Raw genomic sequence first — 21,361 nt, forward strand, 5'->3', positions numbered from 1 at the left:
CTTGTTCAGTGTAGGTTCCATTATGGCATCCCGTCAGGCCCATTCAAACCAGGTTGCAGAAGTATTGTGGCTGGGATCCAAAACTGCCTTCCTGCCTGCAATAGTTGTTGGTGGTGATTTCATCTCAATCATTTTCTCTCTTTCCACCTCTCATGCAGCTGCCTGCCTGTCTTGATAGGACCAAAGCGTAGCTCATGGAATCTATATGATAATCACAAAAATAGTTATTTCTGCTGAAAAATGGATTTAATTCCCCCTCTAAACCTTTGTGGATTGCCAACTGGGGGTGTGAAACCAGCTGGCAAAAGATGCATTCATTTCAATTTCATGACTTTCATATACTGCAGCTTCCTGACTTTAAATGGTTCCCTCCCTCTCTAATGAGAGCACCAAGGCCTTGATTAACAGCCCTCACTTTAAACAAGGTTTCAAAGAAGCTTCTTTCCATGGTAACTTCTCTGGGGAAGTCTGACAGCCTGCTCAATCCAGGGCAGCTGACTGTCTCTTCTTTCACAGCATGAACATTTGTCAGAGAAACTAAGAGTCAGGCTTGGTAGAGATTTGTATCCCTGAGTATTCTACAAGTAACTCGCACAGCAGCGTGGGAAGGAAGCTTGAAAGTAGTGGTGGTAAAACAGTGAAAAACTAATTTCATCAATGTTTTCAAAATGTAAAGGCTTGAAATGGACTCTTTTTTATTTTTTTTAACTCTTTCAAGACTTTTCTTATAAAATACAGTTTTATTTACTAACAAACCTTGTCTTCAGTAGTTTTTTTTTGTTTGTTTGTTTGTTGTTGTTTTTGTTGTTTTTTAAAGTACAAATATGATTTTGGAGAGATGACTAAGCAAGAAAAACATGGGTGTAAAGCCTAATATGTTTTTTGACAGCTAATCACAGAATAGAAAAAGGTTATCTCACAGGAAAGAGTCCTTCAAACCAGGCAGAGCCACCTGGGTCAGAGCCTGCAAATGTTACATTGAATAATGATTTAGGATATGAATATTGAAATCAAAGGTATCATCCATAGAAAAGTACTATTTGCTTGAAGACTCTTGCCCTTCAGAATCTTCCATCTGCCCACTTGGTTAATGTCATTACAGACAGTAGATGGGGGCCTTGAACATAACTGAGTCCTTGAACCTGGATTTATAGAGATTTTAAATGGTCTCTACAAGGAAGCTTGCTTGAACAGGACTGCAGTATAAGTCCTTCCTGGTCACAGCCCAAGATGCTTCCATTTTGTGACCTCACCTCCTTTTCATTGATCTTCCCTGGGAGATGGAAGAAGAGCAAGGCCCCTTCAGTACAAGACTGCTGACATGAAGTGTATATCTGAATTGCAGTCACATGGTGGCTGCTAGGTAGTGCAGGCTACTGCATACCCCTGGCTAGACTTAAAAACTCTCTGGGAACTGACAGTCATCGTGTCAGCACAGACTTCAGTAAACCTACATGAAAAGGAAGGGTTAACTAGTTTGTGCTGAGTACCGTGTTGCCATAACTTGACTGCTACCAGCATTTCAAGTAAACCTTTCTGGATGTTTTTGTACCAGACTGCTGTCAGTGTGGTAGCCACTTGTGGGAAAATGGTAGCACGCTGCCACTTATTTAACAACCCCAGAGAGCCTGACTGAGTTAGGGTTAGAATTGTTTTTGTTTAACATTTAAATTAAGTGTTGTTGTGGTTCTGTTTACTTATAGGTTTGCTCCTGGCTGTCAGAGTATTTGTTTACATTCAGTGAAAACATGGAAAGAAATACTGAGGTTTGGGTAGGGAGATGAAGGTAAAATACAGAGAAAGAAAAAAAAAATCAACCCTAAACAAAAGCTCTCCTGAAGTTGATAGCATCACCAGGCTAGCTAAACAAGTGAAAAAGAGTCAAAGATTCTAGGCACAGCTCTCTTCTAGGGAAGGAATACACCGCATCTCATTTCTGCTGTGCCTACTGATACGATCTACAGAAAATCCATCAGCAGTTGAAAGAAGATTGCATTCATTGTCAATGCATTCCACCACTTTGGTGTCCCACCTTTCACGGGCTTATTATATGCACAGTCATGGAATTTCCTATGAAATAGAAAGACAATGCAAACTCCTTTACTGTTATCTTATAGAACCATTAGGAACTCTGTTCCTTTATATATCAATTTCCCTCTTTTTGTTGCTTCAGCTATGAATAATTGCTATAAATTCACCTTGAAGCAAACTGTGGCATACATCTCTATATATACATCTACACTCTCACTTGCATATACACACACACGTGCATATATACACACACCCCAACAGTGAACAGCAGAATTTACTAAAAAGCAAGGAAAAACTATCATAATTCATAAAGAGGAGAGAACTAACACTTGGTTATGAAGTACTACATCTTAGATATCTAATATCTTTCACATTTTCTTCTTCCTCCATAATTCTGTTTCTAGGATTGTGATGTTTTCTCCTTGCACACCTGTGCCTCGACAAGATAGGCTTTTGAAAAATCTCATTGAATTGGAATACTCACAGAAAATGATCTTACTAGTTTTTATAGAGGCAAAAAGTAACTTTGGAATCAAGTGATTGAAAAGAGCCAGGCTAAAGAAAAGGTTAGATTATAGCACAGTCAGTGAGGAGTGGTAGTAGCTACGGAGCCTTTGTCTTAGAACAGGAGCTGAAAAGGACAAATAGGTTCAAGCTAACAGTGCTTAAACACTGGCAACTCACTGAAGTCATTGTACACATCCCCACCAAATCCAAGGAGCCTTGTTGGTTCAAGATCAGAACTTTCTGCTGAGCTGTAGTATTGTGAAATACCTCTCTCCATATACACTTGCTTCTAATACCAATGTGGATACAAATTTCACTCAAGTGAGATGTAGGACTGGGAGAGGAGAGCATGCTTGAAAATGGATTTGAAAGGCCTCCAGCAGATTGTGGGTTGGTGCCAACCCTCCCACCCCTGAAACTTAATGGTCGGGCTCAGGTCATCTTCAAAGATTCTTCTCTCTTGATTTAAATTCTGGAATCTCTACAGCAATAATAACAACACATGTTCTATTTCACCTATTCAGTGCTAAACACAATGAATATAAAATAAAGAAAGTCACCTGAAATTAAATGTTGTACCTCGTAAACAGAGCACAGTATTGTCAGTCACATTCAAGATGAAAAGAAGAAGACTCTTCATCTGGAGAACCTGTGAAGTTCTTACTTGTAAAGCATCATTTGAGCTTTTATCCTCAACAGCCAAAAATTATGTGAAGTGAATCTAATCTGTCTCTTCACTGAATTAAGAGCTTTCAGTCATTAATTCAACATACAACCAAAGGCAAGGCTCCACTAATGGACTTTGTTACTACCTGCATGGATGGTGTGAAGTCCATTTCAGGATTAATGCTAGAGGTTTTGTGTTGTAGTATGCCCTTGGTGCACTGTTAGTGACAGTATTATAATCTCAAGCTCCAAACCCAAGGCTGTGTACACTGTTTCTTTCAGCACTTCATTACAAACAAGAGACAACTACTATATAAACCAATAAAGATATACATATACCATCCCAGAAGACAAGAAAGATGTACAAGTCCCACATGTAATTCAGACTGAAACATTAGCCAATGTGGCAGGCATCCCAGGATCCTAATTTATAAAAAAAAAAAAGCCTTTCAGAGCTTTCACAAATACATAAATAAATACTACTCCAACAACTTGAAAGGAGGAAGTCACCTCTCCAGGACTACTTCTTGAATTCAGCAGGGCTCCTTGCCTTGCTTGGATAGAAAATGCAGCTTCATAAGTCCATGTGTACTCAGACATCTGTAACACACAACACAGCTTAATCCATAGCCCAAACACATTTCTATTTACGTGACCAGTGAGGAGACAGCTCGAGCTGATGTCCCTCACTCTTCTATCTCATACGACAGTTCTAATATTGCATTGCAGGGAAAGTACAACTGATGGGAGGGGAAGAACAATGGGTAAGGAGAGGAATAACTTATGTCTTTTCTATAGCCTTTTGGAAGATCTCACTGAATGACATTTTCTTCATCTGTTGGTGAAACTAGACCCAAAGTCTGCTCTGTCTCCCCAGTTAAAATTAGAAGCTTTTTTTATTGAGCGTGGTCTTGTTTTGGTTGCCTGGTCGTGAGCAGAACACCATAAAAACACACAACAGGGGATTCTCCTCAGAAACATAATTTTGTGTCAGAGTATCTCAGAGTCTAAATATTTCCTATCAGAACCTTTATTCTTAGTGGAGCCTGGCTTTCTGCAAGACACCTTTGTAGTCCAGCTGGATGTCATTACATAATTAAGCATATGAGCCAGGAGGTAGTCTAGAGCATGGCAATTTTACCATGTAAGATCAAAATGTTATTCTTCCTTTCAAAACCCATAGTGCCATTTGTTTAATACCTTCATGCAAGGGATCATATATAGTATTGATTATTCATTACCACCTTTAAAGAGGTCAGTTAGCTTCTGGAATTTAGGCGGCTTCTGGGGATCTGAAGTAATATATGGCCTCAGGGCTTGATGATTCATCTTGACCTGAAGCTTTGAAATATCACCTGCTGTCTGGATTGTTCCTGCTTGCTGCGTGGCATTTCAAAGTCTCTCTCTCTCCTTTTTTTCCCCCCAAGGCATCAGTCTTACAGACATTGCTAGATCAAGAGAAGCAAAGAATGCAAAAGAAAGTGAAAGTGAGAAGACCAGGAGTTGGGAGCCCAGCTGGTATACATCTGCTTTGCTAAGGTTGAATTGAAAATGAGTATCATTATTCTTGTTCTGCATGCATCCTACTGTGTTCAGTTATTGCATCACATAGAAGAGGCATGGGCATATCCTGTGGCTAGCTCCGTTGTGTCCAACATGGGTTAACTAACTGTTCAATATCTCAACACAGGGAGTTCTTCAACCTTTCTGTAACAGTTTGATCCTCCAACATGTTGGAACAGAGGAGTGTTTAGAGGAGACTGGGAGTGTCATTACGTGAAGACCCTGACAACATTTAACACTGTACATTCTATCCTTATTGACTTGAGGAGAAAAAATCAATGTTATATTCATCTAGAGACTATATTAAAAGTTTCCATTGTCTACAATATTGTCTGTATATTGTAGAATAAACCTCCAAGTGTGTTTTTTTTTTGGCAGATGGTTAAATATTTAAGTAGTTGCCCACATATTTATAAAAAAAAAAATAAAAAAATAATTAGAAGACTTGAAGCAGTTAATATTTATTAGTCACAAAGAGTTTGACAGATTGGATGTCTTCTTACCCACACAATCTCTAGCAGAAAAAATAAACCCCTTATCTTTCATTGTATGTGAAGCAAGCTTTTCTATGAGGCAGTAGTGGAAGGCATGGACTTCCCAGACTTCTTAATATGAAACACTGAGATTAGTGGCTACCACTTAACTCAAGAACAGGACAGAAAACATGGAAATGAAAAGGTTCTGCAAACCCCTCCTGTGGAAATGCACAAAATTCACCCCAGAAAATGCCCAGGGCCCGAACCTAATGACTGTGTAGTACTTAAGCTTTCATTGTAATTATGGTGCCTCTAGCAAAGTTGCAGGGCTATTTCTGTGGCTTATCAGACAGCATCATTTTCTTTTAGCTTTGCCTGTTCTGTTGGCCTTACTTGCAGGAGAGGAGGTGCAGAGAGCAAAGGTAGAACAGTTTAGTGGCACTCCAGAACTGCATAGGACAAGACTCCCTGAAGAGTTTACTGGAGGCCAAGAACTGACAGATTACTAAAGTCACTCTAGATGTCAGTTTCACCAAACACGTCCTCTTTTATCTGTCCGGAAATCTGACTGAAAAGAAGCATTGGGATGTTTGCCTGGGCTCGCTGGCTGCCCTACAGACAGGTCCAAGCAGGAGCAGTGACATGGTTCTCACTAGGCTGCAGATGTCCAACCACCCTGAGCAAACCAAGGAGCACAGCTCAGCACTTGTCATGATGAATCTGGCCAACACAGCTGCACTGAGCCAACAGCCAACCCACATAGACAGCAGGTTGGATGAACTCAGGACAGACTTAGGGGCATCTGCACAGCACATACATGGTAGGTCCAATGTGCTCTCCATCTGTCAGACTGTCAGTACGTGCAAATGTTCAACTTTGCTCTGTCCAGGCAAAGTCTGTTCAATAGATGTGCATACTACCTGTGTATAATAAAGCAGCTACTGGAAACTGTTCCTATCTTTTGGAAGATTGATACTGACTCTGTCAGCGATTCACCAAAAACATGAATCAAGTAAGGAAAAAAGTCATAGCATCATTGTTAAACTATGTATCTGACTGGCTAGCAAGAAATGGTACATCACCCTATCTTACCTCTCTTTTCTTAATAGCTCCACTGAATGGTCAGTATATGCCACAAGATGAAATCCCTGGGGCTCCTTATATTCAAAGGCAAATAGAAAGTAAGATAAACCTGAACAAGGCATCTTAGTAATGAATTTTGCATGTATCCACATGCAGTATTAAAAAGAATGGCTGCACAGGATTAACTGTGGCAGACAAGGGGATGAGTGGAAAGGATTTTCATCAGTGTCTACAGAGTGAAGCCAAGGGCAGACAGCAGTATGTAATATATCTGCAATAATTCTTACCTGGCACAAACCGGTAGGACAGGACTGGCCACCTGGCAGGCTGAACACAGTCCTAATCTGGAGTCACCCAGCATGGCCCTCAGGAGAACCCAAGAGAGGAACTGGGAAGCAGCCATTGATACCAATCTGTGCTGATGCTACATCCTCCCTCTCTGTGGCCAGAAGAGATGAACTGCTGAACTCACCGAGGAGATTTTTCATTATCCTAAAAAAAATCTTTAAGGGCTATCCCAATGGTATACATATAGATAGGATGTTTTCCAGCTTTATCATTATTGTTGTTGTTGTTGTCACTGATAAAATTTTTAATGGATTTTTTTTTTTTTTCTCAGTGTCTTTTTCTTTCTGGACAGTAGCAATTCATACTTTCATTATCTCATTGACATAGTGAGACTCTGTGGAAAACCAGTAAAGTTAAGAGATACAATGAAAGCAAAACTTGTTTTAAATGAACAAAGATTCAGAAGTTTCAAGCTTGTTGGAGAAAGTCTGTTGAAGTTTCAGTATCCTTCCTCTTCCAGGAGGGATCCACAATCCTCAGCCCTAACAGCCCCAAAAAACACATAGCAAATCAGGAGACAAGACAGGAATAGAACTGAGAAGGAAAAAAGAAGCCACAACCTTTTAAATAACGAATTTCACAGGATTCCTTTCTGCACCATAAAGAATCAAAATGGAAATGAACCCATATTGTTTCCTCCCCAAGTACCCAGCAGAAAAATCTGCACCTTAAAAAGGTTTGACCTCAATACAGGCCATAATGTAAAAATGTGAGGATCTTGGAAACTTGTGCTTTTCCTGGACTGAGGCCCAGATTTTGTAATATATCTTGCCTGTTACTATTTTTCTTGCTTATTCCAAAGTAGAAAAGGCTCTTTTGAAGAAATGTGTTTTCTAGACACTTTGATACACCGGAGTTGGGGTCTGTTTAAATACTTCAGGCTTGATATATACACATACAGTTGTAACATATTCTGGATATGAGCCAACATTGCCTGTCTGGATCCAGTTCTTAGTATCGATATGTTGTAAGACAATAGACAGAGTGGTCTCTACCCTAACATGTTGAGTATACACTATGCCAGACAGATAATACATGCACTTGCTGTGCCTTTATATTCTTCAGCACAGTTTTAATTAGCTGCACATCAAAGAATTTATGCCCACATTGAAAGCTGCCTAAATGAAAAGGGGGTTACTAGTACACACTGGTAGTGCATCACATCTGCTTAGAAAATGAATTTTATATATATATATATATATTTGTTCTTACAATATGCAAGAAAAAATCTGTCAAGAGTTTGATGCAGTAACTGCCTGTCAACGGAATGGAATGAATACTCTTTCAGAGGCCATTTTGTTGGCCTTGACACAATGTGCTTTTGCACACTGACCTGCTCTTCTATTCCTGATGCTCTTCAGGCTGAGCTGAAACTGTGGCTACATACTGTTAAGCCTACCATAAAAAGCACATGGACTGTCAGGTACCTCGTTTTACCTATTCTTTTTGGTATCTAGAGAATACATATGCAAATGTGTCATACTTTCCTGTGTGCCATCTCATACCAGTTCACTGAGGGCATCAGAGTAACAGAGACAGAGGGTCAAATTCATTTTACTACTCCAGATAAATCTTTAAATCTAGCTAGAAGGGGGGCAGCCATACAATAACTAACTTTTACTAGCCCCACTAAAATTAATTTCTGCCATATCTTATCAAATAATCTGCCATGAGAGAAAGTTTTCCCTACTGGAACATACATAAGTCACTCTAACTTTTGTGGCTGCAAACTGAAAGCAATTCTTTCTCCACCTTCCTATGTTTGCTCAGGTGCAGTTTGGTTTCCACATGAACTGATTCATGAGAACCTGCCTTAACCAGCAAGCTAACAGGAGTCACCAACCAACTTGCACTGACTTTGCAAACAAAGTCCTCATCCTGAAAGAGTCTGTTACGTAAAAGTACACTCCATAAAACCATCTTTATATTTGTAACTTATTGTAAGCCCTTAGGTGATTTGCCTTTAAGGATGACTACATTTTTAATCAGTCAGCAAGGCATGTAGTATATAAAGTTCATGCTAGCTTGAGTGGCAGTGGACTGTGTTTTTCCCCTGGTGAACAACCCCCTTCATAGCCTGTGAGCTTTAGCTGGTGAGGTTATGCAGCCTGCCTATTAGGACTGCTCTCAGTCACATGCCTGACTGCACTCTCAAGTCTCAGGGCCAAGAGTAAACTTTAAAGGAACTCTGCCAATTAAATGTAAGCAGAAAACAAAGACGGCATTTTTAACCAAGGCAAATGCGATCAGAAATGTTCTTGTGATGCTGGTAACGAGCATTATTTTTATTATTTTTCATTCGGTAAAGATGGCTTTTAATTGAATTTGAATATTAAAATCTTCATGAAAATTAAGCTGTCTAAAAATTAGAGTTGATCAAATTGTCCACTGTGCAATGGAAGTAAAATAAATATATTTTACTAGTGGTGAAAAGTAAGCTTAATTCTGAAAGACAGTAAAGATTTTCTGAGCCAAATTTTTACAGTTTTGTTTTGTGGATCTTATGAGGTTAAAAAAAAAAAAAGTCTAGATGGCACGCATTATCTACAAGAGGCAAAGACAAAACATTGTGGAAAGGTTATCCCAGATGAATTCCAGTAAACTCTTTGTATCACATCATAGTCTAAATATACTACAGCAGGTTGCAGAAAACATATTTGAGGGATGACATACAGAATTTTATAGAATGTACTTGGATTAGTTCTTGTACTCTCTCAATTTTAAATATAATTGATTCAGTCCCCAGTTCAGAAAATGTAATGTCCCAGTGTTTTAAATGCTCTGCTAGATTGGGACACTACCTACAAAGAATCCAACTACACAGAAAGACTCCAAATAGGTTTTCTGGCCTTTAAAATGTCACTATTTTCAATTCCTTTACCTTGTTTTTCCTTTCAAGATTAAAAACAAGTGGTGAGCATATTACTAGGAAGCTCCTCTTCAGTGGTCAAAGGACCTTGATTCTAATCTTGTCAAACTATGAGGCAGCTGAAGGCTATGAGAGGGAAGATGGTCATTTGTTTGTCATGGCCTGCCCACAGCTTCTAGAGCAGTCTGGGCTGCATAATGCCAGGAGAAGCAAGTAGCATATAAAAAAATTCAGGGTGTCCAAAACAGACACTGGGTTGCTTGTTACATTTGCATCTGGGTTGTATCTACATATATAGATATATATATATTATACATATATATATATTTTTTTTTTTAAACAGACCTTTTGGAATGCATTGTATTCATTTCTCCTGATGCTTCTTAACACCCTCCTGAATGTCTCAGGAATGTGCTAAACAAAAGGGAGAATAAAGGAAGCTGCCTTAACAAGCTCTTTGATCAGATGAACTTTTGCTTAAAAAAGAAGTGAGAATGTGACCATTCCAAAGGGACCCCCTGTAATTTCTACCATGATTTCCATAATTCAATACCTTACAATTATGCAGTTCATCACCATCTGAAAGAACCAATAAAGACAGATTGATTACTTTATTTGTATACCTCACTGTGAGACAGTATCACTCTAAGCTGTCAAAGCTAATTTCATACCAGCACTCAATCTAAAATTAGACTAAGGACAAGGAAGTGTTCTTTCCTCCACAATGATCACCTAAACCTTACTGAGGCAACAGAGGCTGAAAGTCTGCAAAGCAGTGAGTACCAGTGGATGACTATTGATGGAAAGCCCCATGAACTCAAGAACAAGCCCCTCAAGCCCTTCCTGAGAACTTACACAGTTTTCAGTAGGGTGCTAAAAATACCCACTAGGGACAGGTCTTGAAATTCACTCAGAGATGGTAACCAGCCAGGGAAGATGAGTATCTAACGCACTGACTTGAAGTACCAAGAGTGGTTCTTGTTTCCCAGAAATCATGATCAGCCATAACAGAAGCAGAAAATATGGTGCACTAGCATCTTCTTCCCACAGTTGCCTTACTACTGAGAACAAGGATCACAGTCTCAGTCCCTGCACTTCTACCGTGCCTGAACACAGTGTGGAAAATTTCTGCTCTGTGTCTGGGTGGAGGTAGCACCAAGCTTCTCATTTCTCAGAAACTTGCATGCCGTTTCACAGATACTGAGTGAAGGCCAAGGAAATGTCTTTTGGCTATGCCGTCCACAAACAGTTTTAGCACTTCTTTACACCCATTTGATTGCACTTGGATTTGAGGACTTGCCTCAAGTCAAGAATAGGGTTTGCTGCTCTGTGGAAGACAATGCCTTCCACACAATCATGACCTAACACAAATACAGGTCAGCACTAAACTTCCTCCACTGCCACTCCAGCTGGGGCCACCTGTGAGAGCTTATGCTAAGCAGAGGATTGTCCTCAACTAATTTCACAATCGTTGGCCTGCCATCACCTTGAAACACAGGATGGGTTTATATGTGTGTATGTAGGGACATATATCTCATGTTATTTTGTAGGAACACCTCATGCACACAGTGCACACAGGCTATGAGTGTGTGTGTGCATGCAGATAGATAAACAGATAATCTGGAATTATTTCAAAGCAATTGAGACATTTTTCTGTCTAGCTGTTTCGCAATGACTTGGCCTTGGGATCTTCCAGGGAGCTCTATGTATGAGTGACATACTTGCCTGTTTTTACAGCTCCTGCCTTATGTCAATTTAAGCATCTTTCCTACACCTGGAGGAGTTCAACAAATATCAGCTCACAGGTGTCACCCTCCATTGGCTGAAGGCTGGCTCCAGAGAGTCTAGCCAATATCTGCTTTGGCTATTAACAGCCTTGGAGAGGCCAAGCTCAGTGTGTGGGGGGAAGCAGGGGGGAGGAGAAGGTGGAAGGAAAAGGAAGGGGGGTACATATATGTGCGCGTGCATTTGCTGCTGCTTTAACTTTCCATCCATTTAAGAGTTTAAATACTAGTCAAGCACTTAAAATAACATTAGGACACATTCCAGCTTTCTCTGCCAGTCAGAGGGAAAAAATGCTTGAAACCTTGCATCTCAGCACCCCAAGGGCTTTATGATTTGTTAGGTTTAGTAGTTCAGAGGATTAAAAAGTCAGAAATATTAGTAGAAAAAGAAGAGGAAAAAAGTCAATGCATTCACTGAAGCAAATCTAATGGGTTGCTCGGCCAGAGAAGAAAAGGTTCTACTACCTGACTGAATCTTATTTATATTTCTTGCACCACAGTAAAAAATAATTTTGTAGACATTCCCCCGCCCTTTTTTTTTTTTTTGCTATGCTAGTCACATTTCCTAAATCCTTTATCAACGGCTGCTCTGCATATGAATGGGCTGTAATTGAACTGTCACATTCATGAAGGTCAGTAACCTTTCATTAGGAAGAATGTGTCTTTCTTGATAAATTGGAAAGTCCCTGAGGATTTGAAAGCTTTTTTTTTATTATTTCATTCTTTCAAATATACCTCAAAAATCTAACACAGATCTTTCTCTTGCTTTCTCTCACTTTCTTTTCATAGCACTCTGACAAACCCCTTGTCTTTGTCTTTGTCATAGACAGTTCCATGCAAAATATTCAATCACGTGCTTTCACTGTGACCTTCTTAAAAGCAAAATGGGAAGCATAAGCCCCCCACCCTCAAACCCTTACTTTGAATTGTAGATAGCTGATACTTCTGCTTTAAAAAAAAAATCAAAATCAAAACCTTGGGATTACAGTTTTTGCCATGCTCTTGCTTCTTCACAGGGATTTGAATATCTACTGTAAAGTGACCTAAGTCAAACTGTCTTGGTGACAGTATTTTTGGTGTGTTCATTTATCTCCATAGACAGAAAGCCAAACACCTCAAATAGTGAAAGGCTGTATGTAAAAAACAAATTCTGGGAGAGAACTGTGCTTAAAGTAAGTAAATAAATAAATAAACAATCAAACCAACCAACCACCACACTTGGTAGCGCAGACAGTTTTCATTCCCTGTCACAGAGTAACTCCATACAACTCGGTCTTCTCTATCTAAGGAAAGCAAGCTCTTCATAGGAACTTTTTTGTTCCTTGGTCTGCACCCTGACACAGCTTAGTCTGTAAGAGAAGCTTTGTGGTTGCCAGCCTCATAACCACTGCCAGAAGCTCAATTCCTCCTCTAGCTCTAGGTTTCAATCAGAAAACATGCAGGATGCAAGGAAATGTGTTGAGCTTCCCACCCTTACCAGTGCAAGCGTGGTTTCAGATGACTTAAAAATACAACTGAGACTGCTGACTGCAGGGAGAAGCCCTCTATTCCTGTTGCTCCCAAGACTAGGCCATGTTCTAGGTAGCTAAGCCTCGGACTCATCTTTAGTCAGATGGCGAGCTTGATGTCAGGGGTCAGAAAAAAGGCAGCTTGGTGACAAAGTTGGTCATTATCAAGATAGAAACACCAGCCTTGAAAAGGAGAGGCTTAGTAAAGGAAAGCAAGCATCTGACCTTTGGTGCTAGCTAGTGAAATACTTCAAGAAGTAACATGAATTACAGGTTCTCCAGAGCTGTCAGAAGACTGTCCTTTTTTTTTGTCAGCCCCAACGAAATTGTGATGATTGAAGATTCACTGCTCCAAGACGGAATACAGAGGAATACGGAGGAACAAGGTAAAGCAAAGGCAACAAAGTTCAACAAAGGCAAAGCTGTTGGAGTCCTTTTATGGTGCAGGCCGCACGGGAAGCTTTTCGACTGGAAAGAAAAAAGAAACAAAACATTTATTTTGATTTTTTTTTTCAGGAATGGTTGAAGAATGAATACTTTCATTAATTAGGCGTAATTTACCTTGCTTAAGCACTCTGTCAGCTAGTGCACTTTTGTTGAGTCTTTATGCTCAGCTCTGAATGGGAATCCTTTACTGCAGGACCACAATTGGATCTTCTTGTACTAGTAAGGGAAGCCATGCACAAAAAGACTTTCCCACAGCAAAAGAAGAAAGGTTCTACATGTATTAATGTCCTCCTCCAGCAACAGTAGTATGCCTGAATTCACAGAGTATGTCTTTATCTAAAATGTAGGTGTCCTCTTACACTCCAGTTCTGCCACCACTATCCAGACACAGAGTTCATGGTGGAGTCTAGCCAGGCTGTGGCCAGAGGCATAAATTGGCCTAGATCATCACCAGAATTCTCTCTGACACTGCTGAAATACAGGTATGTATGATAAAAATGTAAAGAAAGAGGTCAGGCTTATTAGTGGTTAGAGGTACATGGCAAACACTGCCTGTGACTCTAAAGCAACAGAAAGGCCTTCAGAGACTGGGAGTTGCAGTGCCATGTTCAGACTGCCCAACATAAGAGCTTAACTTAGAAATCACATCCACAATGGCATCTAAGGTCAAAAAGCAAGGAGTGATTCAGACTCCTACCTTCCTGAGCAGCAGTCATAACACATCAAGTAGGCATGACTGACTTCTCTACTTGCCTGAGTTGGGTACCAAGATGACTTTTTTTCCACTGACTACACAGGAAGCCAAGGTCTAGCAACGTGGCACAACAGGTGGTCAGAATTGCTCATCAGTCTCTTGACCTGATACGTAGTCATTTCTCCCATGCTATATAGCAAGCAACTGGAATACAGCTCACAGTTCCTAGCTCCCAGCCTATTCCTTGCTCTATAGAATAAAAAGATATATTCCTGTGCAATGTTTTTCAACTGTATATCAGGAGATGACTTTGTTGTGAGCACTGTTTTGGAGGCAAGATTCTGACTACTTTAGTAGGAAGACACTAGTAAGCAAGGAAAAGCAACTTATATTTCAATGCAAAGCATGGTTTATGGACCAGTTTTCCCAAGAGTTAATTTAGAAATCTTTGCTGTTTTAATCTCCTGCAACGTACGTGGGTGTGCCAGTGATCTGGAGAATGGTTTCATGCAAGCTCACAAACATTCAGATACTTTCAGTTGCCAAAAGAACAGAATTAACTGCCAGTCAAATCAACTCAAGTGGAAGACTGCAATCTTGGGAAAGAAATCTTATCAAAATAAATATTTTTAAAGATACTTTCTAGCATGCCTGGCCTTACATACCCTTGGGGAAACACTTCTCATGGCATCTTGTTGTTTCTTTTCTCAGATAAAAGGTAAAAAGTCAATAGCCAAGTGAACATGAGGTAACAACTTAAAAATCTCTGGAGAGATTCTGGTCTGATTCATGTTCATTTCCTCTGTCCAGGGTATCCAAATTTGTTTTCTCACTTGAACCTGGAGATAGTTTCCTACATCTCAGTATTTGGATTCATATGCAGCTAAACCTTTCTGTATTTCAGACTTCAGTTCAGGATTATCTCAAACGAAGCTCTGACAGCTACATATATATATATATATATATAAAAAACAAAAACAAAACCAAAAAAAAACAGAGTGGGGTATATCACCTCATTGTATATCTCCAGACCAAAACAATGAGGCTTCTCAGGCACTATGCACTGTGTATAAAATAAAAGTGGTTAAAGAATTTGTTTAGAAGTGTGTTAAGCATTTTCCAGGCAGGCGGTGAATAAATCCACTTTACCACTTCATGGCTTTACAAAGAAGCCCATCCATTAACAAGGGAACCCTCTTGTTTGCATTTCTTAACAGCTGACATTTGTACCTTTCTTAGGAAAGTGAAGGGCATCTCATTGCCTCATTGTTTAAATCAGTGTGGAAATAATGGGGATGATAGGGAATTGGAGCTAATTTCCTTTGTCTCCTATTCAGCAGATAATGGTGGTATGTGCGGGATGCTAAAGGCCAGGCAGAGGAGGTGACCTGAAGATGACTTCATTCTTATGAGGTTTATCAAAGGCTCCTGTCAGTCAAATGCATGCTGAGAGATTGGGGACTGGCCATCTGGTCCAAAGTTAATCAAAGAGGAAAAAGGAAAGTAAGGAGGTGAAAAATCCCCCTGTCAGCTTTGTGCTAGGTGGAGAGAGACACAGGCAGAGGAGGGAACTCCTGTGCTCCAGCAGCCCAGCACCCAGGCTGGATAGCAAGGCTGCATGCAGAGGAATAAATGCTGTGCAGTGGGGCGGAGGAGTGTGGGGGTAAGGGAAAGATAGCGTTGTTTTGATTTTTCACTGGGATGATCCCATGGCAGTTTAAAGTGGCGAGCCTGAAGGTCACTGCTGCTGTTAGCCATGCAGAGCAGAGGCAGAATTGTTTCACTTGTCCTTAGAAAAAAAAGGGAGGGAGTGACCGACTCACAGTAGGGAACTGGTGTGATATAAAACACAGGGCTTTCTGTCAGGGAGCCAGACCTTTCCTCAGAGTTCTGTTACTTGCAAGCAGGAACAAGAGGTGTAGCCATGCCACCTCCATGTCCTGCAGACACAAACTTACACAGCTCCTCACCTTCTATCCTCTCCACCCACTGGGCTCAAAAACAAGTGTCTTGCAAATACTAGCTGCTTCTGACATGTTTGTGTAAGTGGCCCATAGCACCTTTCTTATCAAAACTGGCTCATATACATTTTAATACTGTGTGTAAGCTAAGTGGGAGTTTAGAGGGGGGGGTTAAGAAAATAGAGTTTGGTTTGGTTTATGCTGAAAAGGTCTCATGTAATGCTTGTATGTAAGGAGAAGGACACCAATCAGACACCTGACGTACTGTTTAAATGAGTGTGTTAAGTAAAAATACATTATTTCGCCATAGATACATTCAGAAGTATGACAGAGCGTGACAGCCTGTTAGTCTGATTTCCATAACCAGCCCCGTTCTGCCCAAATCAGCTAAATAGAGACATATTTTTAAAACTACAAATGTCCAGATTGTGAATCCCTCCCTCATGCTGGCAAGTAGTCATGCTAACGAGTAGTCTCCTTGACTCCAGGGGAAAAATTCTTGCCAGCGAAGGTTTCACAATCTCAGCCCTAAACATTTATAAAACGATTAATCAATGTGAACTGACTTTAAAAAAAAAAAAAGTAACAAAAAAGAGGAAATAGGAGAAGGCTCTTTTGAATGCTGCAAATTCAGGTTGAGCACTGGGAGATATTGTTGTGGGCTTAGGCAGAGCAAGGGAAGAACATGCCCCTTTAGTATCTCCCCACAGACAGAAATGTGATAAAAGAGCTTGGCAGATTCATGTACCTGGGGGTGGGACTCGCTTCTCCAATAAGTTTCCATTCTGCTTCCTCCTCAGGTCGAGGCCCAGTCAGGCCTCCACAGGGAGGAACATACGGAAAACAGCGGCAGTGAGTTCTGCCCCCCCCCCAATGCCCAGTTTCGGCATGCCACTTTGCATGGCCAAGTGCTGTAAAAGAGAGCCAAGAACAGCAAGAATGGAAGCAAGCAGGGCTTTAAAACCCAAACCAAACCTTTACAAAGCACCTAACCCCAAAAGAGCTCTGCTGAACAGAGAATTTCAGCTGGAAACATACAGCTCTGTTCGAGGTATTCGATAACACCATATACACAGCTGCACCCTGCTTGCTGCCCTCAGATTTTTAGCAAGTTTTTAAAGCAGAAAACAACTCACCGCATGCTAGGCAGCTCAAAACAGGTGCAGCCAAAAGTGAACAAGGGTGGGGATTGGGAGGCTTTGGATTTTCTTGCTGATAATGGCTGACATAATGGCTTAATGCATGGGAACGAAAGTCAGTGAAGGATCTGATGGGCACCAAACATGCACTGTAATTTTACTTACCCTGACTTGTACTTTTTTTTACTGATCTTCCTAACCTGAGCTGTGATGAATTCAGAGGGAAGGGAGTTGGTAGCAGTAGGTTTTTGTTGTTGTTGTTTTTGTTTTTTGCTTTTATCTGCACAGCTCTAGATCTGAAAAAAAGATGGATAAGAAAAGGATTTTTCCCAATCTATAGAAATAAAATGCAGCCATGTGGATCCCAACATACAAACAAGTGTCAGCATGTCTGAAACACTGTACCTGTTGTAATTAAAACTCACAAGCAACTACAAAATAACTTTGTTTCTGTCTTCATGGCACAAAGCTTGCAGACATTCCTAAATGGGCTGACAGAAAAGTCAGCAAGGACAGAAACCTGTTATCGCCTGAATGAATTAGGGTTATTTGTTATTGTTGTTTCTATCAAGCAAAAAACAAAACAAAACAAAACAAAAAAACACTGCAAGATATTGATGATTCCCCTTTTCTAGTTCCTGCTGGACGTCAGAAGGAAAAAGCTTTAGACTTACAGGTTGATTACACAGGTATAAATATCCTGTCTTTAGCTCTTCCTTCTCACAGGCTTGAAATTATTTCACATGCCAATTTAAACAATTATTTAAATCAAACAATAGCTCAATTTTTATTTATTTATTTTTTTTTTCAGTGGCTGAGACTATTTCCAAAAGCAGGTAGGGGATTTAGCTACATAACCCTAAGCTGAAAAAAGATAAGTGACTATATTGCCTTGAAGACATTGAGAACATCCATTTGTAGTCTTTTCCCTACGCCCTCCACAATTTCCTTATTTCTAGTTCAAAATTATGTCACTGCATATATCACAAAATTAAGTCCTTCCTGAAGAAGCTTTTTCAACTTTCTTCTCTGTTATACTGCATGGTCAACACCAAGCATGCAGAACATACGTTTTAGTGATTGCCACAGCAATAATTCAGAGAACCAGTTTCCTTTCAAAACACTTCAGAATAACAAGGAGTTGGGGGAGGGAAGTTATCAGGATGCTGGAAAGCACTAATACAATTTATTAGACAAACCCTGTGCGGATGCAATGGCAGGTCTGCTATCAAAGGCAAAAACCTTCAGGCATTTTACATCCCATAATCCCAATGAAAGCCTGTTTTTGCAGATACCCTGCAGTTCATGAATCACTGGCTGTAGCATACAAAATCCCTTATTTAAGTAATTACAGTACAATACACAAATCTGCACAGTGGCTGATGTTATATAAAATATTCCAAGTAACTACAACACTAAAAAAAAAAATCACCACCCACAATAACAAAAAAGGAAACAACTGCCTTGCTGTAAGCACATTTTGTGAACTGGGAGATGCTCTGATCTAATCATACCAGGTCTGTCCTGGGGACTGGAAGATGTCTGGCAATACAAGAACCCAAGTGAAACATGGACAGAGAATGGCTCCTCTCTCCAGATGTGATTTTCCATTTGTTTTCACTTGGGCTTCATGGTTTTATTTTTATTGCCACCTTAGCTTTCAAATATCAAAGAACACAGAAAGATCTCAAATCTCAACCCTTAGCCATGCATTGCCCCAGTAATGGGACTGGCTTCTACTTCTTCAGCAGAATGAACCAAAAGCCTGGTATTTGGGGAAGATACCTAAATTCGACTAGATTTTGTGCAGGCCTATCTCTGTACTCTGTCCTGATTTATCTCCTCACCTGGGCAGCTTAGTTTTACATTCAGCAATGGAGAAAATAGGTTTCCTTCATGAAGAGCCCTAATTTGACCCGTGTTGGCTTCATCTACCAAATGCATATTTCACCAGAGCTTGTACCCTTCCATTTTTCTGCAAATCAGACTTGAAGTGACAGGCAGGTGGCATTTTGCCAAGTCACTTCCAGATCAGACCAACTTTCAGTCGTACCCACATAACCAGAGCACCACCACCAGCACCAAAAGATAAAGAAAGGCAGAATTGCATTATAATTTACAGAGCATGATGAATGTGTACAATCTGGATTAATTAGAAAGTATGCTCTACTCCTCTATTTAAAATTTAAGATATGGTGAAGGTCACATCAGAAAAAAATTTGAATTGGAAAATGAGCTTTACTTTTACTGTAAGGGTTTTCTGACTTCCTCTTTCAGAGGAAACATACAGTCCTTCAGGGGAAGTCCTCATTAAAAAAATGCTGGTCTGAATCAGACTTAGCATTCTCAGAAGTCTTGTGTACCTCTCACATGGTCCAGCTTCTCAATATGAAATTTATCTTCTAGTTTTTTGTGCAAGGAATCTGCAGAGCAATTAGAACTTGCTTGGCAAGGGGAAAACTGATAATGGCCCACAAAACATAAGGTCAATCCATATTTTCAAAGTATTGTATGAAATGGAAATCTTTCTCCAAAGTACTTCACTACAGCCCAATAAAGTATTACATTCTGGTGGAATTTTATCCTGTTAAAGTTGGCAAAGGTTTCTTCCCCAGAGACTAAGTTTGGTTCAGGTTTAATTTAATTTCATCTCCCCCCCCCCCGCCCCCAAATCAATGTAATTGCTCAGGTGCAGGTTCACAGGTTCCTAAGACAGTCTAAATTAAATGACCCACAGCAAACAAGGCTACACCACACAAACAAACAAAAAACACAGCAAACACCAACTACACAGTGAAAATGGGGAGGAGTAACAATTACCACCTCATCAAATGCTGTGTTAGGTTCATGTGGAACTCTCAGGGCAGGCTGTTAAATTGTACGACTGTATGACTACATAAGTTTTTGTTTGAAGGAAGTCAGAGCCAGGTTGCAGAAGACTTTCCTGGGTTAGGTCTGCCTTTTTCTACAAGCATCAATCACAAAGAGTACAAGTGGTTTGAGTTAAAGACACAGTGAAGAGTTTGGCAGAAATTTGGACTGCTCTGTATGTGGGATGCTGTGATTCCTCCAGCTGCAATTCCCTGGGAAGCATTTCACCTAGCCAACACCTGACAGGAAATATTTAAGAGGTTATAAGTCTTCTTTAGAAGAAAATTACAGCAGAAACATATAACAACTAAAACATCAGAAAAAGGCTTTTTACAGTTTGTGTTCTAGGTGCCCGACTGAAATCCTGGCTCCATAAAAAGTATTCTGCTGTGTGCTTCTAGGAGGCCAAGCTTGCCAAAGTCTAGATAGTTTTCATATATATTTGATTTGCTGTGTTACTGGCATCATAGTCAGAGAAGAGTAGGTTTAATCACACTCTGAACAACAGACATAGTGTACCCAGAGATGGAAAAATGGTTTGCATGGCCCTATGCACCTCAACAGGTAGTCATTTAATAACAGAAAGGTGTCCCTGTCCTTCTCATTTACAGTATTTATTTTCCAGAGCCAGAGAGGCATAACTTTGAGAACTTTTTTTTTTTTTCAATAGTTGATGTGTTGACACTGATTTCACTTTTCTCTGAAGAGTTTTTTTGACTCAAGAGAATACCAAGATTTTTTACTCAGGGATCATATCGCTATAGCATGACAACCGGTTTGTCTGCTATAACAGAGATAGTGTTGTACCACAATACCTAATCAACCCCTTTTATATGCATACAGGTTGTTTCATGGCTATAATTTAAAGTACAGAGCAAAAGGTCCAGACTTATGGAAAAAGGTTGTTGTGGCTGTCATACAAATATTTTGCTAAAAAGCAAACAAACTAACAAAAAACAACTCACAATCAAAGTAAACACAAGAGGTGGAGAAGGGGTGCAGACTATTCACTCCTACAACTTTATGTCAGTTTAGTGAACTCATTGCTGCCACAATTGCAGCAGTACACAACAGATGAGATGGCCAGCACCTAAAAACAAAATCCAAGACACAGAAACAAAAGTTTAAAAAGCAAGCCATATTTTAATAAGATGTGTCTAATGCCTAGTATTGGTCTGTGTGCATCCTTGAGCTCATGATTCATGAATGAGATTAGACCAGACCTTCTAGAAAAAAATGGGTATTAATCTATGCCCCTTTTCTTGTACTTCCCCTTAGCAACTACCTACTTGAAAACTCAGAATATGAAATCTCTGAATCATCAGAAAAAAAATAACATTAAAAAGAAAGATGAAAAACCCACAGCTCCACTAATCACTTGGAATAGTCTGTGTAGCTACCAACTTAAACAGGG

General features: G+C 40.0%; 1 long non-coding RNA gene across 1 annotated transcript in view; it reads right to left on the reverse strand.

The window, feature by feature from the left end:
• LOC308190917 overlaps nucleotides 1-21,361 on the reverse strand; it is a 105,351-nt gene that overhangs the window by 25,935 nt on the left and 58,055 nt on the right. Inside the window, exon 5 of the long non-coding RNA XR_013947567.1 lies at nucleotides 1-21,361. This exon is cut by the window's right edge and continues 9,270 nt beyond it. This is a non-coding gene — a long non-coding RNA (uncharacterized lncRNA).

This window comes from Anser brachyrhynchus (genome assembly GCF_964034855.1).
Source record: "Anser brachyrhynchus genome assembly, chromosome: 2".
Taxonomy (NCBI): Eukaryota; Metazoa; Chordata; class Aves; order Anseriformes; family Anatidae; genus Anser; species Anser brachyrhynchus.